General features: G+C 42.7%; 1 pseudogene; it reads right to left on the bottom strand.

The window, feature by feature from the left end:
* Positions 1-11,029: 11,029 nt before the first annotated feature.
* On the bottom strand, positions 11,030-12,081 carry LOC118679468 (annotated as a pseudogene).
* Between the last annotated feature and the right edge of the window lie 336 nt (positions 12,082-12,417).

Genomic DNA, 12,417 nt, shown 5'->3' on the forward strand with positions numbered 1-12,417 from the left:
CTTTCTTAAGGTTGCATCTATCATTATACCCTTCCTTTTAGAATTGCTTCTGCTGAATTTCATATGTTTTGAATGTGTGTTTCCATTTTTCTGTACTTCAAAATATTTTTATTTCCCTTAAGATTTCTTTCTTGCATCTATTGGTTGCTTAGGAGTGTATTATTTAATTTTCATGCTTTTGTGAGTTTTTCCGTTTTCCACCTGTTAGTGACTTCTCTAGTTTTACACTATTGTAGTCAGAAAAGACACTTTGTGTTTTTTCAATATTTTTAAAATTTTCTTAGACTTGTTTATATGTATACTATTTCTGGTCACTGAACAACAGGTTGCTCAGGACTGATCCAGACATGGGTTAGGCGTGCAGAAAATGAAAATGAAAATGGGTGACAAGTGGCACTTCCAAAAGAATTGAGCCACCTAAAATCATGAATGGGTAGTTGAACAGAGAATATTCTTTTTATCAATTAAAAATTTCTGCAAAAACCAATTGACTTTTGAAAGCAAAATAATAATATATGGTTGAGTTTATATTTTCTGTAAATGTACAATGTATAGCAATAATGCCAAAGGTGGGAAGACAACTTACAGCACATGTGATGTGATATAATATTCACTGAAAGTAGAATATGATAAGTTAAAGGTGCACATTGTAAACTGTGGAGCAACCACTAAGAAAATCAAATGAGATATAGCTAATAAAGCAATAGTTGAAATAAAACAGAATTTTAAAAATTCACATAAAAGCAGAAAAAGCAAAATAGGTAGATGGGACTAACAGAAAAAAATAGCAAGAGGATGAATTTAAACACAACCTTATCAATAATCATATTAGTTGTAAATTATCTTCATGCTCTAATTGGGCAGTCATACTGGATTTTTAAAAAGCAAGACCCAAATGAATGCTGTCTAAAGGAAATCCCACTTTAAATATAGAGACACAGACAGGTTAAAGGAAAAGAATTAAAAAAGATATACCATGAAAGGGATACACCATGCACAGATTAGGCACATGAAACCTGTAGGGGCTGTATTAATATCAGACAAAGCAGGCTTCAGAATGATACCATATTTACACCCTGGATAAAGGAAGGACATTTCATAATGATAAATAGGTTAATCCATCAATCTTTACTAATAAAAGCCTAGTTGGTCCTCACGCCCTCGCGTGGCACCCTCACGTCATCACAAGATGGCTGCCATAAGATGGCTGCCACATGATGGTTGCCCTCACATTGTCACAAGATGGCCACCACAAGATGGCTGGCAGGGGAGGGCAGTTGTGGGTGATCAGGCTGGCAGGGGAGGGCAGTTGGGGGGCACCAAGCCTGCAGGGGAGGGCAGTTGGGAGAGACCAGGCCTGCAGGGGAGGGCAGTTGGGGGCGATCAGGCCAGCAGGGGAACGCAGTTGGGAGCCATCAGGCCGGCAGGGGAGGGCTGTTAGGGGCTGGCAGGGGAGGGCAGTTGGGGATCATGAGGCCAGCAGGGGAGGGCAGTTGGGGGTGATGAGGTCAGCAGGGGTGGGCAGTTGTGGGTGATCGGGCTGGCAGGGGAGGGCAGTTGAGTGCAAACAGGCTGGCAGGGGAGGGCAGTTAGGGGTGACCAGGCTGGTAGGGGAGGGCAGTTGGGGGTGATTGAGCCAACAGGGAGGGCAGTTGGGGTTGAGATCAGGCCAGGAGGCAAGGGCAGTTGGGGGTGATCAGGCCTGCAGGGGAAGGCAGTTGGGGGCAATCGAGCCAACAGGGGAGGGTAGTTGGGGGTGATCAGGCCAGCAGGGGAGGGCAGTTGGAAGTCATCAGGTAGGCAGGGGAGGTCAGTTAGGCATCAATCAGGCCAGCAGGGGAGCAGTTAGGGGGGCGATCAGGCTGGCAGGCAGAAGTGGTTAGGGGCAATCAAGCAGGCAGGTAGACGAGTGGTTAGGAGCCAGCAGTCCCAGATTGTGAGAGCGATGTTTGACTGGCGGTTTAGGCCTGATCCCTGTGGGCACAGGCCTAAATCAGCAGTCGGACATCCCCCGAAGGGTCCCAGATTGGAGAAGGTGCAGGCCAGTCTGAGGGACGAACTCCCCCCCCCCCCCCCGACACAAATTTCATGCACCAGGCCTCTAGTAAGACAATAATACTGAATTTTCATGCACCGCATAAGTACCTGAGCTTCAACCCCCCCACCTGTTCCCCCCCCCCCCCCCCCCCGCGCAAAAAAACAAAAAACAAAACCAAGAGGGCTTCAAAATTCAAGAAGTAAATCCTGACAAAAATAAATGGAGAAATAGTCAAATGCACATTTACAGTTAGAGATTTCAACATTCCTTTCTCAATACTGGAATTATTTTCCTTTTTTCCTAAATTGGGCACAGACAAGTGAAGAGAAACTGGCTTTTCTGGTTTAGATATAGCCCCAGGCAATTCTGACTTGTGGTTTCATTATCTGAAGAGGTTCCTGAAGGACAAGACTTAGTTTTGGTTCCTGATCCTGGACTTGGTGTGTGCCATTACTCTTTATAGACCCCGGTTTCCTCCTTTGTCAGAAATAGACAGCAATCTCCCTTCTCTTTAAAGATCTCTTGAAACTACTATGAGTGGACAGAGGAGGAGATATGACCAGTGGTGTTGACAGTGTTCTGTGAGGCTGTTTCTAAGCTCATCTGGGACGATATCTGCCCCTGACCAGGCTGCTGCTCTCAGAACTTGTATGAAGAGGCTAAATTACACCAGGCTGATCATGCTCACAGAGTTAGCATGTCATCCCTTATGGGCAAGGGCTGGCCAAGGTTGAGCAATAACTGAAGCTGTCCCTTCTTCATCAAGGTCATCTGTCCTCTAAGTGGAAAAGGGGTGAATTAGTGTTGGGACAAGGGGTTGAATGTGGGGTGGGGAACATTGGCTGCTCTTTTCAACAAAGGAGATTTGCTTCAGCAATGAGTAGCAAAAACAGGGGGAAATGACCATTTACCCCTTACATGTCCATCCTTCAGTGATAGGGTGGTGCGTGTCTTCCAAGCCCCGAAACGTCCATGTTCAGAGTTAGAATTTGACCTTTGAGTACCTTCAATAAGACCTTTTTCCAGATTCCAATGACCATTTAGGGACTTGTGATGTGGGTGATAGGGCAGTGCAGAAGATATTTCTGCTACCTTTCCATTATGGAGTTCCAGCTCAATTCCATTGTTGTCTGAAAACATAGTCCATGTGATTTTAATTCTCTTGAATGTTGGGAGATTTTTTGTGTGGCTCAGGATATGGCCTATCTTGGTATATGTTCCATGTACACCACAAAAAATATGTCTTTGGTAAATATCAACTTATACAAATATCAGTAGATCCACTGATTGAGGGTGTTATGGAATTCTTCTAGATTAGTGGTTCTCAACCTTGGCTGCACATTAGAATCACCTGGGAATTTGTTTTAAAATCCTGATTTCTGGGCCTCATTCACCAGAAATTCTGTTTCTTTGTTTTTGTTTTGTTTTGTTTTGTTTTGTTTTTATTGCTCAAGGTACATAATGATCTAGGACAGTGATGGCGAACCTATGACATGTGTGTCAGAGGTGACATGTGAACTCATTTTTTTTTTTATTGCTTAAAGTATTAAAAAGAGTATTACATATGTCTCCTTTTTTTCCCTGCCCTTGACAATCCCCTGGCCTCCCCTATGCTCCAGTGTCTTATGCCCATTGGTTATGCTTATATGCATACATACAAGTCCTTCGGTTGATCTCTTACCCGCCCCCCCCCCCCACTGCTCCCCAACCCTCCCCGGACTTCCTGCTGTAGTTTGACAGTCTGTTCAAGGCAGCTCTGCCTCTGTATCTATTTTTGTTCATAAGTTTATAATGGTCTTTATTATCCATAAATGAGTGAGATCATGTGGTATTTTTCTTTCATTGAATGGCTTATTTCACTTAGCATAATACTCTCCAGTTCCATCCATGCTGTTGCAAATGGTATGAGTTCCTTCTTTTTTAAAGCAGCATAGTATTCCATCATGTAGATGTACCACAGTTTTCTAATCCATTCATCTACTGATGGCACTTAGGCTGTTTCCAGATCTTAGCTGTGGTGAATTGTGCTGCTATGAACATGTGGGTGCATATAGTCTTTCTGATTGGTGTTTCTGGTTTCTTGGGATATATTCCTAGAAGTGAAATCACAGGGTCAAACGGGAGTTCCATTTTTAGTTTTTTGAGGAAGCTCCATACTGTCTTCCATAGTGGCTGCACCAGTCTGCATTCCCACCAGCAGTGCACGAGTGTTCCTTTTTCTCCACATCCTCTCCAGCACTTGTTGTTTGTTGATGATAGCCATTCTGACAGGTGTGAGATGGTACCTCATTTTTGTTTTGATTTGCATTTCCCAGATGATTAGTGACTTTGAGCATGTTTTCATATGTCTTTTGGCTTTCTGAATGTCCTCTTTTGAAAGGTGTCTATTTAGGTCTTTTGCCCATTTTTAGATTGGATTGTTTATCTTCCTTTTGTTAAGTTGTATGAGTTCCCTATAAATGTTGGAGATTAAACCCTTATCGGTGATAACATTGGCAAATATGTTCTCCCATGCAGCGGGCTTTCTTGTTGTTTTGTTGAAGGTTTCTTTTGCTGTGCAGAAGCTTTTTATTTTGATGTAGTCCCATTTGTTTATTTTCTCTTTAGTTTTCAATGCCCTAGGAGCTGTATCGGTGAAGAAATTGCTTTGGCATATGTCTGAGATTTTGATCCCTTTAGATTCTTCTAGTATTTTTATGGTTTCCCGTCGTATATTTAAGTCCTTTACCCATTTTGAGTTTATTTTTGTTAATGGTGTAAGTTGGTGGTCTAGTTTCATTTTCTTACATGTATCTGTCCAATTTTCCCAACAACATTTATTGAAGAGACTATCTTGACTCCATTTTATGTTCTTGCCTCCTTTCTCAAATATTAATTGAGCATATTGGTTCAGGTCGATTTCTGGGCTCTCTATTCTATTCCATTGATCTATATATCTGTTCTTGTGCCAGTACCAGGTAGTTTTGAGAACAGTGGCTTTGTAATACAGCTTGGTATTGAGATCCCAACTACTTTGTTCTTCTCAGGATTGCTGCAGCTATTCGGGGTCTTTTTTTATTCCAGATGAATTTTTGGAGAGTTTGTTCTAGGTCTGTGAAATATGCTGTTGGTATTTTAATGGGAAGTGCGTTGAACTTATAGATTGATTTGGGTAGTATGGACATTTTAATGCTGTTGATACTACCAATCCAAGAACATGATATGTTCTTCCATCTGTTTATGTCTTCCTCTATCTCTTTTTTCAATGTCCTGTAGTTTTCTGAGTAGAGGTCTTTTACCTCTTTAGTTAAGTTTATTCCTAGTTAGCTTAATTTTTTTGGTGTGATGGTAAACGGGATTGTTTTTTTAGTCTCTCTTTCTGTAAGTTCACTATTGGTGTACAGAAATGCCATAGATTTCTTGGCATTAATTTTTTATCCTGCTACATTGCTGAATTCATTTATTAAGTCTAATAGTTTTTTGATGGAGTCTTTACGATTTTTTATGTATAATATCATGTCATCTGAAAATAAGGACAGTTTTACTTCTTCTTTTCCAATTTGGATGCCTTTTATTTCTTCTTCTTGTCTAATGGCTAATACTTCCAGAACTATGTCGAACAGGAGTGGTGAGAGTGGGCATCTCTGTCTTGTTCCTGTTCTTAAGGGAAATGGTGTTAGTTTTTGTCCATTGAGTATGATGTTGGCTGTGGGTTTGAAATATATGGCTTTTATTATGTTGAGGTATGATCCTTCTATTCCAGCCATGGGCAAACTATGGCCCGCAGGCCAGATCCGGCCCCTTTGAAATGAATAAAACTAAAAAAAAAAAAAAAAAGACCGTACCCTTTTATGTAATGATGTTTACTTTGAATTTATATTAGTTCACACAAACACTCCATCCATGCTTTCGTTCCGGCCCTCCAGTCCAGTTTAAGAATCCATTGTGTCCCTCGAGTCAAAAAGTTTGCCCACCCCTGTAATCTATTCCCACCTTACTGAGAGTTTTCATCAAAACTGGGTGTTTAATTTTGTCAAATGCTTTTTCTGCATCAATTGATATGACTATGTGGTTTTTTTCTTTCAATTTGTTAATGTGATGTATCACGTTTATTGATTTGCGGATATTGTACCATCCTTGCATCCCTGGGATAAATCCTACTTGGTCATGGTGTATGATCTTTCTAATGTACTGCTGAATCCGATTTGCTAAGATTTTGTTGAGGATTTTGGCATCTATGTTCATGAGGGATATTGGCCTGTAATTCTCTTTCATTGTGTTGTCTTTACCTGGTTTTGGTATTAGGGTGATGCGGGCTTCATAGAATGAGCTTGGAAGTGTTCCTTCCTCTTGAATTTTTTGTAGTAGTCTGAGGAGGATAGGTTTTAGTTCTTCCTTGAATGTTAGGTAAAACTCCCCTGTGAAGCCGTCTGGTCCTGGGCTTTTGTTTGCTGGAAGCTTTTTGATGACTGCTTCAATTTCTTCCATAGTTATTGGCCTATTGAGATTTTTAGATTCTTCCTGATTGAGTTTTGGAATATTGTATTATTCTAGGAATATGTCCATTTCCTCCAGGTTGTCTAATTTGTTGGAGTAGAGTTGTCCATAGTATTGTTTAACAATCATTTGTATTTCTGAGTGGTCTGTTGTTATTTCACCTCTATCATTTCTGATTTTGCTTATTTGCGTCCTCTCTCTTTGCTTCTTGGTGAGCCTGGCTAGAGGTTTATCAATCTCGTTTATCCTTTTAAAGAACCAGCTCTTGGTTTCATTGATTTTCTGTTTTTTTTTTTTGGTCTCTCTGTCATTTATTTCTGCTCTAATCTTTATTATCTCCTTCCTTCTGCTCACTCTGGGCATTTCTTGTTGCTCTCTTTCTAATTTTTTGAGTTGTAGTGTTACATGATTTACTATCATTTTTTCTTGTGTTTTGAGATAGGCCTGTAGAGCTATAAACTTCCCTCTCAGAATTGCTTTCATTGTGTCCCGAAGGTTTTGGATTGTTGTGTTTTCATTGTCATTAGTTTTCAGGATGTTTTTAATTTCTTCTTTGATCTCATTGGTAACCCAATAAATATTTAATAACATGCTATTCAGCTTCCAAGTGTTTGAGTATTTTGGGTTGTTTTCATTGTAGTTTATTTCTAATATTATGCCTTTGTGGTCTGAGAAGATGCTTGGTATGATTTCAATCTTCTTGAATTTGGGGAGACTTTGTTTGTGACTCAATATGTGGTCTATTTTTGAAGATGTCCCATGAACACTTGAGAAGAATGTGTATTCCGTGACTTTGGGGTGAAGTGGTCTGAAGATGTCAATTAAGTCCATCTGATCTAGTGAGTCATTTAGGACTGCTGTTTCTTTGCTGAGTTTTTGTCTAGCGGATTTATCCAGTGATGTAAGTGGTGTATTAAAGTCCCCTACTATGATTGTATTGTTGTCGATCTCTCCTTTGTTATCTTCCAGGAGTATTTTTATGTATCTGGGTGCTCCTGCATTGGGTGCATATATGTTTATCAGGGTTATATCTTCTTGTTGTATTGATCCTTTTAGTATTATGAATTGGCCTTCCTTATCTCTTGTTATGGCCTTCACGTTGATGTCTATTTTGTCTGATATAAGTATTGCTACCCAAGCTTTTTTTTTTTCATTTACATTTGCCTGAATGATACTTTTCCATCCCTTCACTTTCAGTCTGTGTGAGTCCCTTCTTCTGAGGTGGGTCTCTTGTAGGCAGCAAATGTATGGGTCATGTTTTTTTATCCATTCAGCCACTCGATGTCTTTTGGTTGGAGCATTTAGTCCGTTTACATTTAAAGTTATTATTGAAAGGCACTTGTTTGTAGCCATTTCTTTTTTTGTGTGGCTGTTTTCTTTCTGAGCTTTTTGTTTCTTCTTTTTACAGCATTCCCTTTAGCATTTCTTGCATTGCTGGCTTGGTGGTGATAAACTCCTTTAGCCTTATTTTTTTTGTCTGTGAAGCTTCTTATTTGCCATTCAATTTTGAATGATAGCCTTGCTGGATAGAGTATTCTTGGTTTCAGTCCTTTGCTTTGCATCACTTTGTAAATTTCTGTCCATTCTTTTCTGGCCTGATGTGTTTCTGTCGAGAAATCATTTCATAATCTAATGCGAGATCTCTTGTGTGTAACTTTCTGTCTCTCTCTTGCAGCCTTTAAGATTCTCTGTTTGTCCTGAACATTTGCCATGGTAATTATGATGTGTCTTGGTGTGGGTCTTTTCGGTTTCACCTTGTTTGGGACTCTCTGTGCTTGTGTGATTTTTTTCTTCCCCACCTCCGGGAAGTTTTCTGATATTATTTCTTCAAATAAGTTTTCTAAGTCTTGCTCCTCTTTCTGTTGTTCTGGCACCCCTATTATTCATATGTCATTTCGTTTCATGTTGTCCCATAGCTCCCTTAGGCTCTCCTCCTGTCTTTTAATTTTTTTCTCCAATTGCTGTTCAGTTTGGGTGTGTTTTGTTTCCCTGTCTTCTAATTCACTAATCTGGTCCTCTGCTTCTCCTAGTCTACTGTTGAAACTTTCAATGGTGTTTTTTTATTGCAGCTATATGACTCTTTATTTCTTCTTGGTTCTTACATAATTTATTGATTTTTTAATCTGTTTATTCTTACTTCTTGCATAAGTTGTTTATTTTTTCTACCCATGTTTGATCTCACGGACAGATCTAGATGTTGAGTTGTTCAGTGGCTGCTCCCTGGGTGGCAGTGACTCCTCGAGCTGTGGTTGTCCTCAGGCGGTTGTGGTAGCAGTTGCTTCTCAGTTGTCAGCAGCTCCTGTGGTGGGTGCTGTTCACCGCTGTGGTGGCTCCTCTGGCTGGTGGGGGGAGGCTTCACACACAGCTGCTGTTTCTCAGACAGCGGGTGTGGTGATCAGGAGGCTGCTGTTCCTTCCTGTTTCTTTGTTACTAATGTTGTGGCCCCACTCCATAACAAAGAAACAGAATTTCCGGAGAATGAGGTCCAGAAATAAGGATTTTAAAAAGATTCCCAGGTGATTCTAATGTGAAACCAAGGTTGAGAATCACTGTTCTAGATCCTGCCTGGTTCTGTCAATTGTTGAGGGGGTGGTGGAGTTTCTAACTATAATTGCGAATTTGTCTGTTTCTCCTCCCAGTTGTCAGTTTCTGCTTCACATATTTCACATCTCTGTTGTTTGGGAAAACACCTTTAGGATTGCTCTGTCTTCTTGGTGGAGTGACCTATTTATCATTATATAATGTTCCTAACTCTTTTTGGTAATTTTCTTTGTTCTGAGATCTAATATATTTCCTATCAATACAGCATTCTTTCTTCCTTTTGCATGAGTAATATTTGCACCATTTATCTTTTTCATCCTTTAATTTTCAGCCTGTTTTTACCATAATATTCTAATGGAGTTTTCTGTAAGCAGCACACAGTTGGGTATGTGTTTTAATCTACTCTGCCAATCTCTGTCTTTTAATTAATGTGTAGACAACAAACACACTCTCTTCCCTAGATGCCTGGATTGCAGCTATAGTGGGGTGTGCCTGTCCCCTGGAATCCTTGCGTGCTCCGTCCTACATTCTCAACCAGCTCAATCACTATTCCTTGGGGATTCTCTGGGCCCCATTCTTCCCCAAACAAAGACCAATAATCAAGTGTTTCATTGCTCACACTAGACACTTTGCTATTCTTTTTTCTCTCATTTATTTTCATCATTGACCATCTCCTTCCTCTGCAGAGTGACAATGGTAAAGTTTTCCTGTTTGTTCCTTTGCAAAAGGATATTGACAAGTGGACAAGACCAAACTCAAGATTCCCTATAGGTGCTTCTGCTGGGATCTGTGCACAACCCTTGAACCATAATGCCCTTGGCAGCAGAGGAAACATCAAGTCTCAGCATTTGGCACTTGTTCTCATTCTTATTCCCATGGTTTCCAGGTTGTGAGCCTCTTGCTCCAGTACGCATTCAACTGTTGCAGATTATTTTCCATTTTTTACATGGCTCTTTAGTGACATAAGGGCATCAGGAACCAGGGAATCTCTGTCTGTGATGGCAGCAGGTGGAGGATACTGTGTGGAAGTGATCTGAAATTACCCAGCAGTATTGGAGGTGGGCTTGAGTTTGTGTGTGAAGGTGGAGATGCTGGGGACAGAGCAAGTGTGGGTGGCCAGATGAGCCAAGGTCTCAGTGGCTCCTCGAGACTTAGGTCTCTGGTTAAAGTTTTCTTGGACTTGTAGAAGCCTCTACATTCAAGCTGCTAAAAGAGCTGAATGGAGACACAGTGGGAGATATCCCTTCTTGGGACAGATGGGCAGTTCCGTGTCTTGTCTTCATATGGACACTCACCCCAATGTGTATGTGTGGAGGAGAAGGGTGTGGGTGTATGTGTCTGCACTTGGATGTGTGGTGCTTGCAGAGGGTTTAGGAATGACAGAGCAGTGTCTTTGTTCAATGGGCATTTAAGACAGATGAACAAACATCTACAAATATTGATTTCTGTTAACACAACGTGAATGTCCAGGACATTTGTTCATGCAATTCAAATTCAATTGAAACAAATGGGTCTGTACTGAGGCTTTGTGTTGGCTCTGGCCCTTGGTCCCCTCGGGAGGCTAGGGATGATTCCATGACAGGGTACAGAAGCCTGAGATCCTTGGAGAATAGACAAGAGCAGCAACACTTGTTGGGCTCCAGTAAGAAGAGCTCAGGGAGGGCCAGGCCCCATAGGCAGGTTTGGGGGGATATGGGAGTAGGCAGGATTTTTGTCTTTGGGTTCGTAGGTTACTGCCAGGTGAGGGACACAAGGAAAGCCTGTGGGCCCTGGAGGCACAGACATCAGGGAAGAATGTGATTATCAGGTGTTGGTTCCAAGTCCTACTTACATATATTTTGTCACTCAGGATGGATCTCTATTATGGCCTATGGACTCCAGACAGCAACACAGGACCAGGAAGCCCAGCATCACAGCTGTGTGTAGTTTCCCTGCCGCCATCCACATGCGCAGTCACCACAGGAGCCCACCCCCTCATTGCCCCCACATGCAGCCTACCAGCTTCGCTGCCACCTGTGGGCTCCAGAAAGCCAGCGACTGTGCCTGGTGGTACACGTTGTTGGAGTAGCGGGCACCCGAGTGGTCCAGCACCAGTCGCTCCACCAGCACCAGCAGCTCCTGCACCTGGGCCTCGAGGTAGCTGCCCACCACCCAGTTGTCCAAGGTGCCCCCCGCACTCGGCCACCAGAGCCCACAGGGTAAGTTTGTCAGTGTGGTACAGGAAATCCTGTGGAGAGTCCCGATCCAGGTCCTCTTTACGTGTGAACAGCATGATGGTACAGCACCACGACTTGTCCCTGAACAGGGCCTTGAGCTAGCTCATGGCCTGCTGGTCCTGTGCAGTGAAGCAGTGCAGCTGAGTCACCAGGAACAGTGTGTGGGGCCCAGGCATGGACAGCAAGTATCAGCAGGCCTGCTCCTGGCTTCTTGGGTCTGCCCTGGGGACTAACGAGCTAAAAAGGTCCAGGGTCTCCATGACTTTCACATGCCACCTGTCCCACCTGCGACTCCCCACCTCGCAGGTTCTGGTCACCGAAGTGGCTGTGAGTCTGGAGACGAAGCGCCTGTGGCCCAGGATGCTGTTCCCGGTAGCGCTCTTCCCAGCCCCTATATTCCCCACCAGGATGAGCCTCAGCCCGGGCTCCTGCAGGGCCTGTGTGGTGTCTTTGGAACCTGGAGGACAAGTCATCTGTGAGCTTCCAAACCTTAAATGCAATGTATCCTGGTTGTCTGGACCTGGAAGCCCTTGGAACAACAGTGTCTTAACTCTGCTTTTCCAACCAAAGCTTTACTGATCTCAGGAGGATCTTCACCATCTATCCCTGTGACCCTGGCTTCACCATGTGCACCTGTAGATGCTCAACACTTGGAGGGCATTTCTCTAGGGGATCCCCTTCATCATTCCAGACACGACCTCACCTTCATTATCCCTGGTGGTCCACACCCTGCAGAGCTGTCCCTATTTGAGGCTTCAGTGGTCTCTGCCATACTTCTCCCAGATTCAGCCCAGAGAAGATGGTTAGGAGGGTTAGTAGCCTGGGGGTAAAGAGTTGTCTGGAGTCCAAGACACTCTGGCTTTGACTCACAGTACTGCCATCAGCCAGTTGTGCCACCTCAGAAGTTGCTTAATGTAAAAGTTAAACCTTTGTACAAAAATGGGACAAAGTGTATTGAGTTGTTTCTTCTGAGATTCTTGAGAGGATTAGATGAGGTCACCTTCTTCCTTCTCTCCCTCTCTCTTCTCCAACCTCTCCTCCTTCTTAAACCTACTTCCTGCTAGTAAGACACCCATTTAACCCTCCATCCTAGTTCTCTAACATTCTACTTGGTGAGTCGCACTTCACCCAGTGCGTGATCTGATA

The sequence above is a fragment of the Myotis myotis genome, unplaced genomic scaffold (assembly GCF_014108235.1).
Source record: "Myotis myotis isolate mMyoMyo1 unplaced genomic scaffold, mMyoMyo1.p scaffold_m19_p_25, whole genome shotgun sequence".
NCBI lineage: Eukaryota > Metazoa > Chordata > Mammalia > Chiroptera > Vespertilionidae > Myotis > Myotis myotis.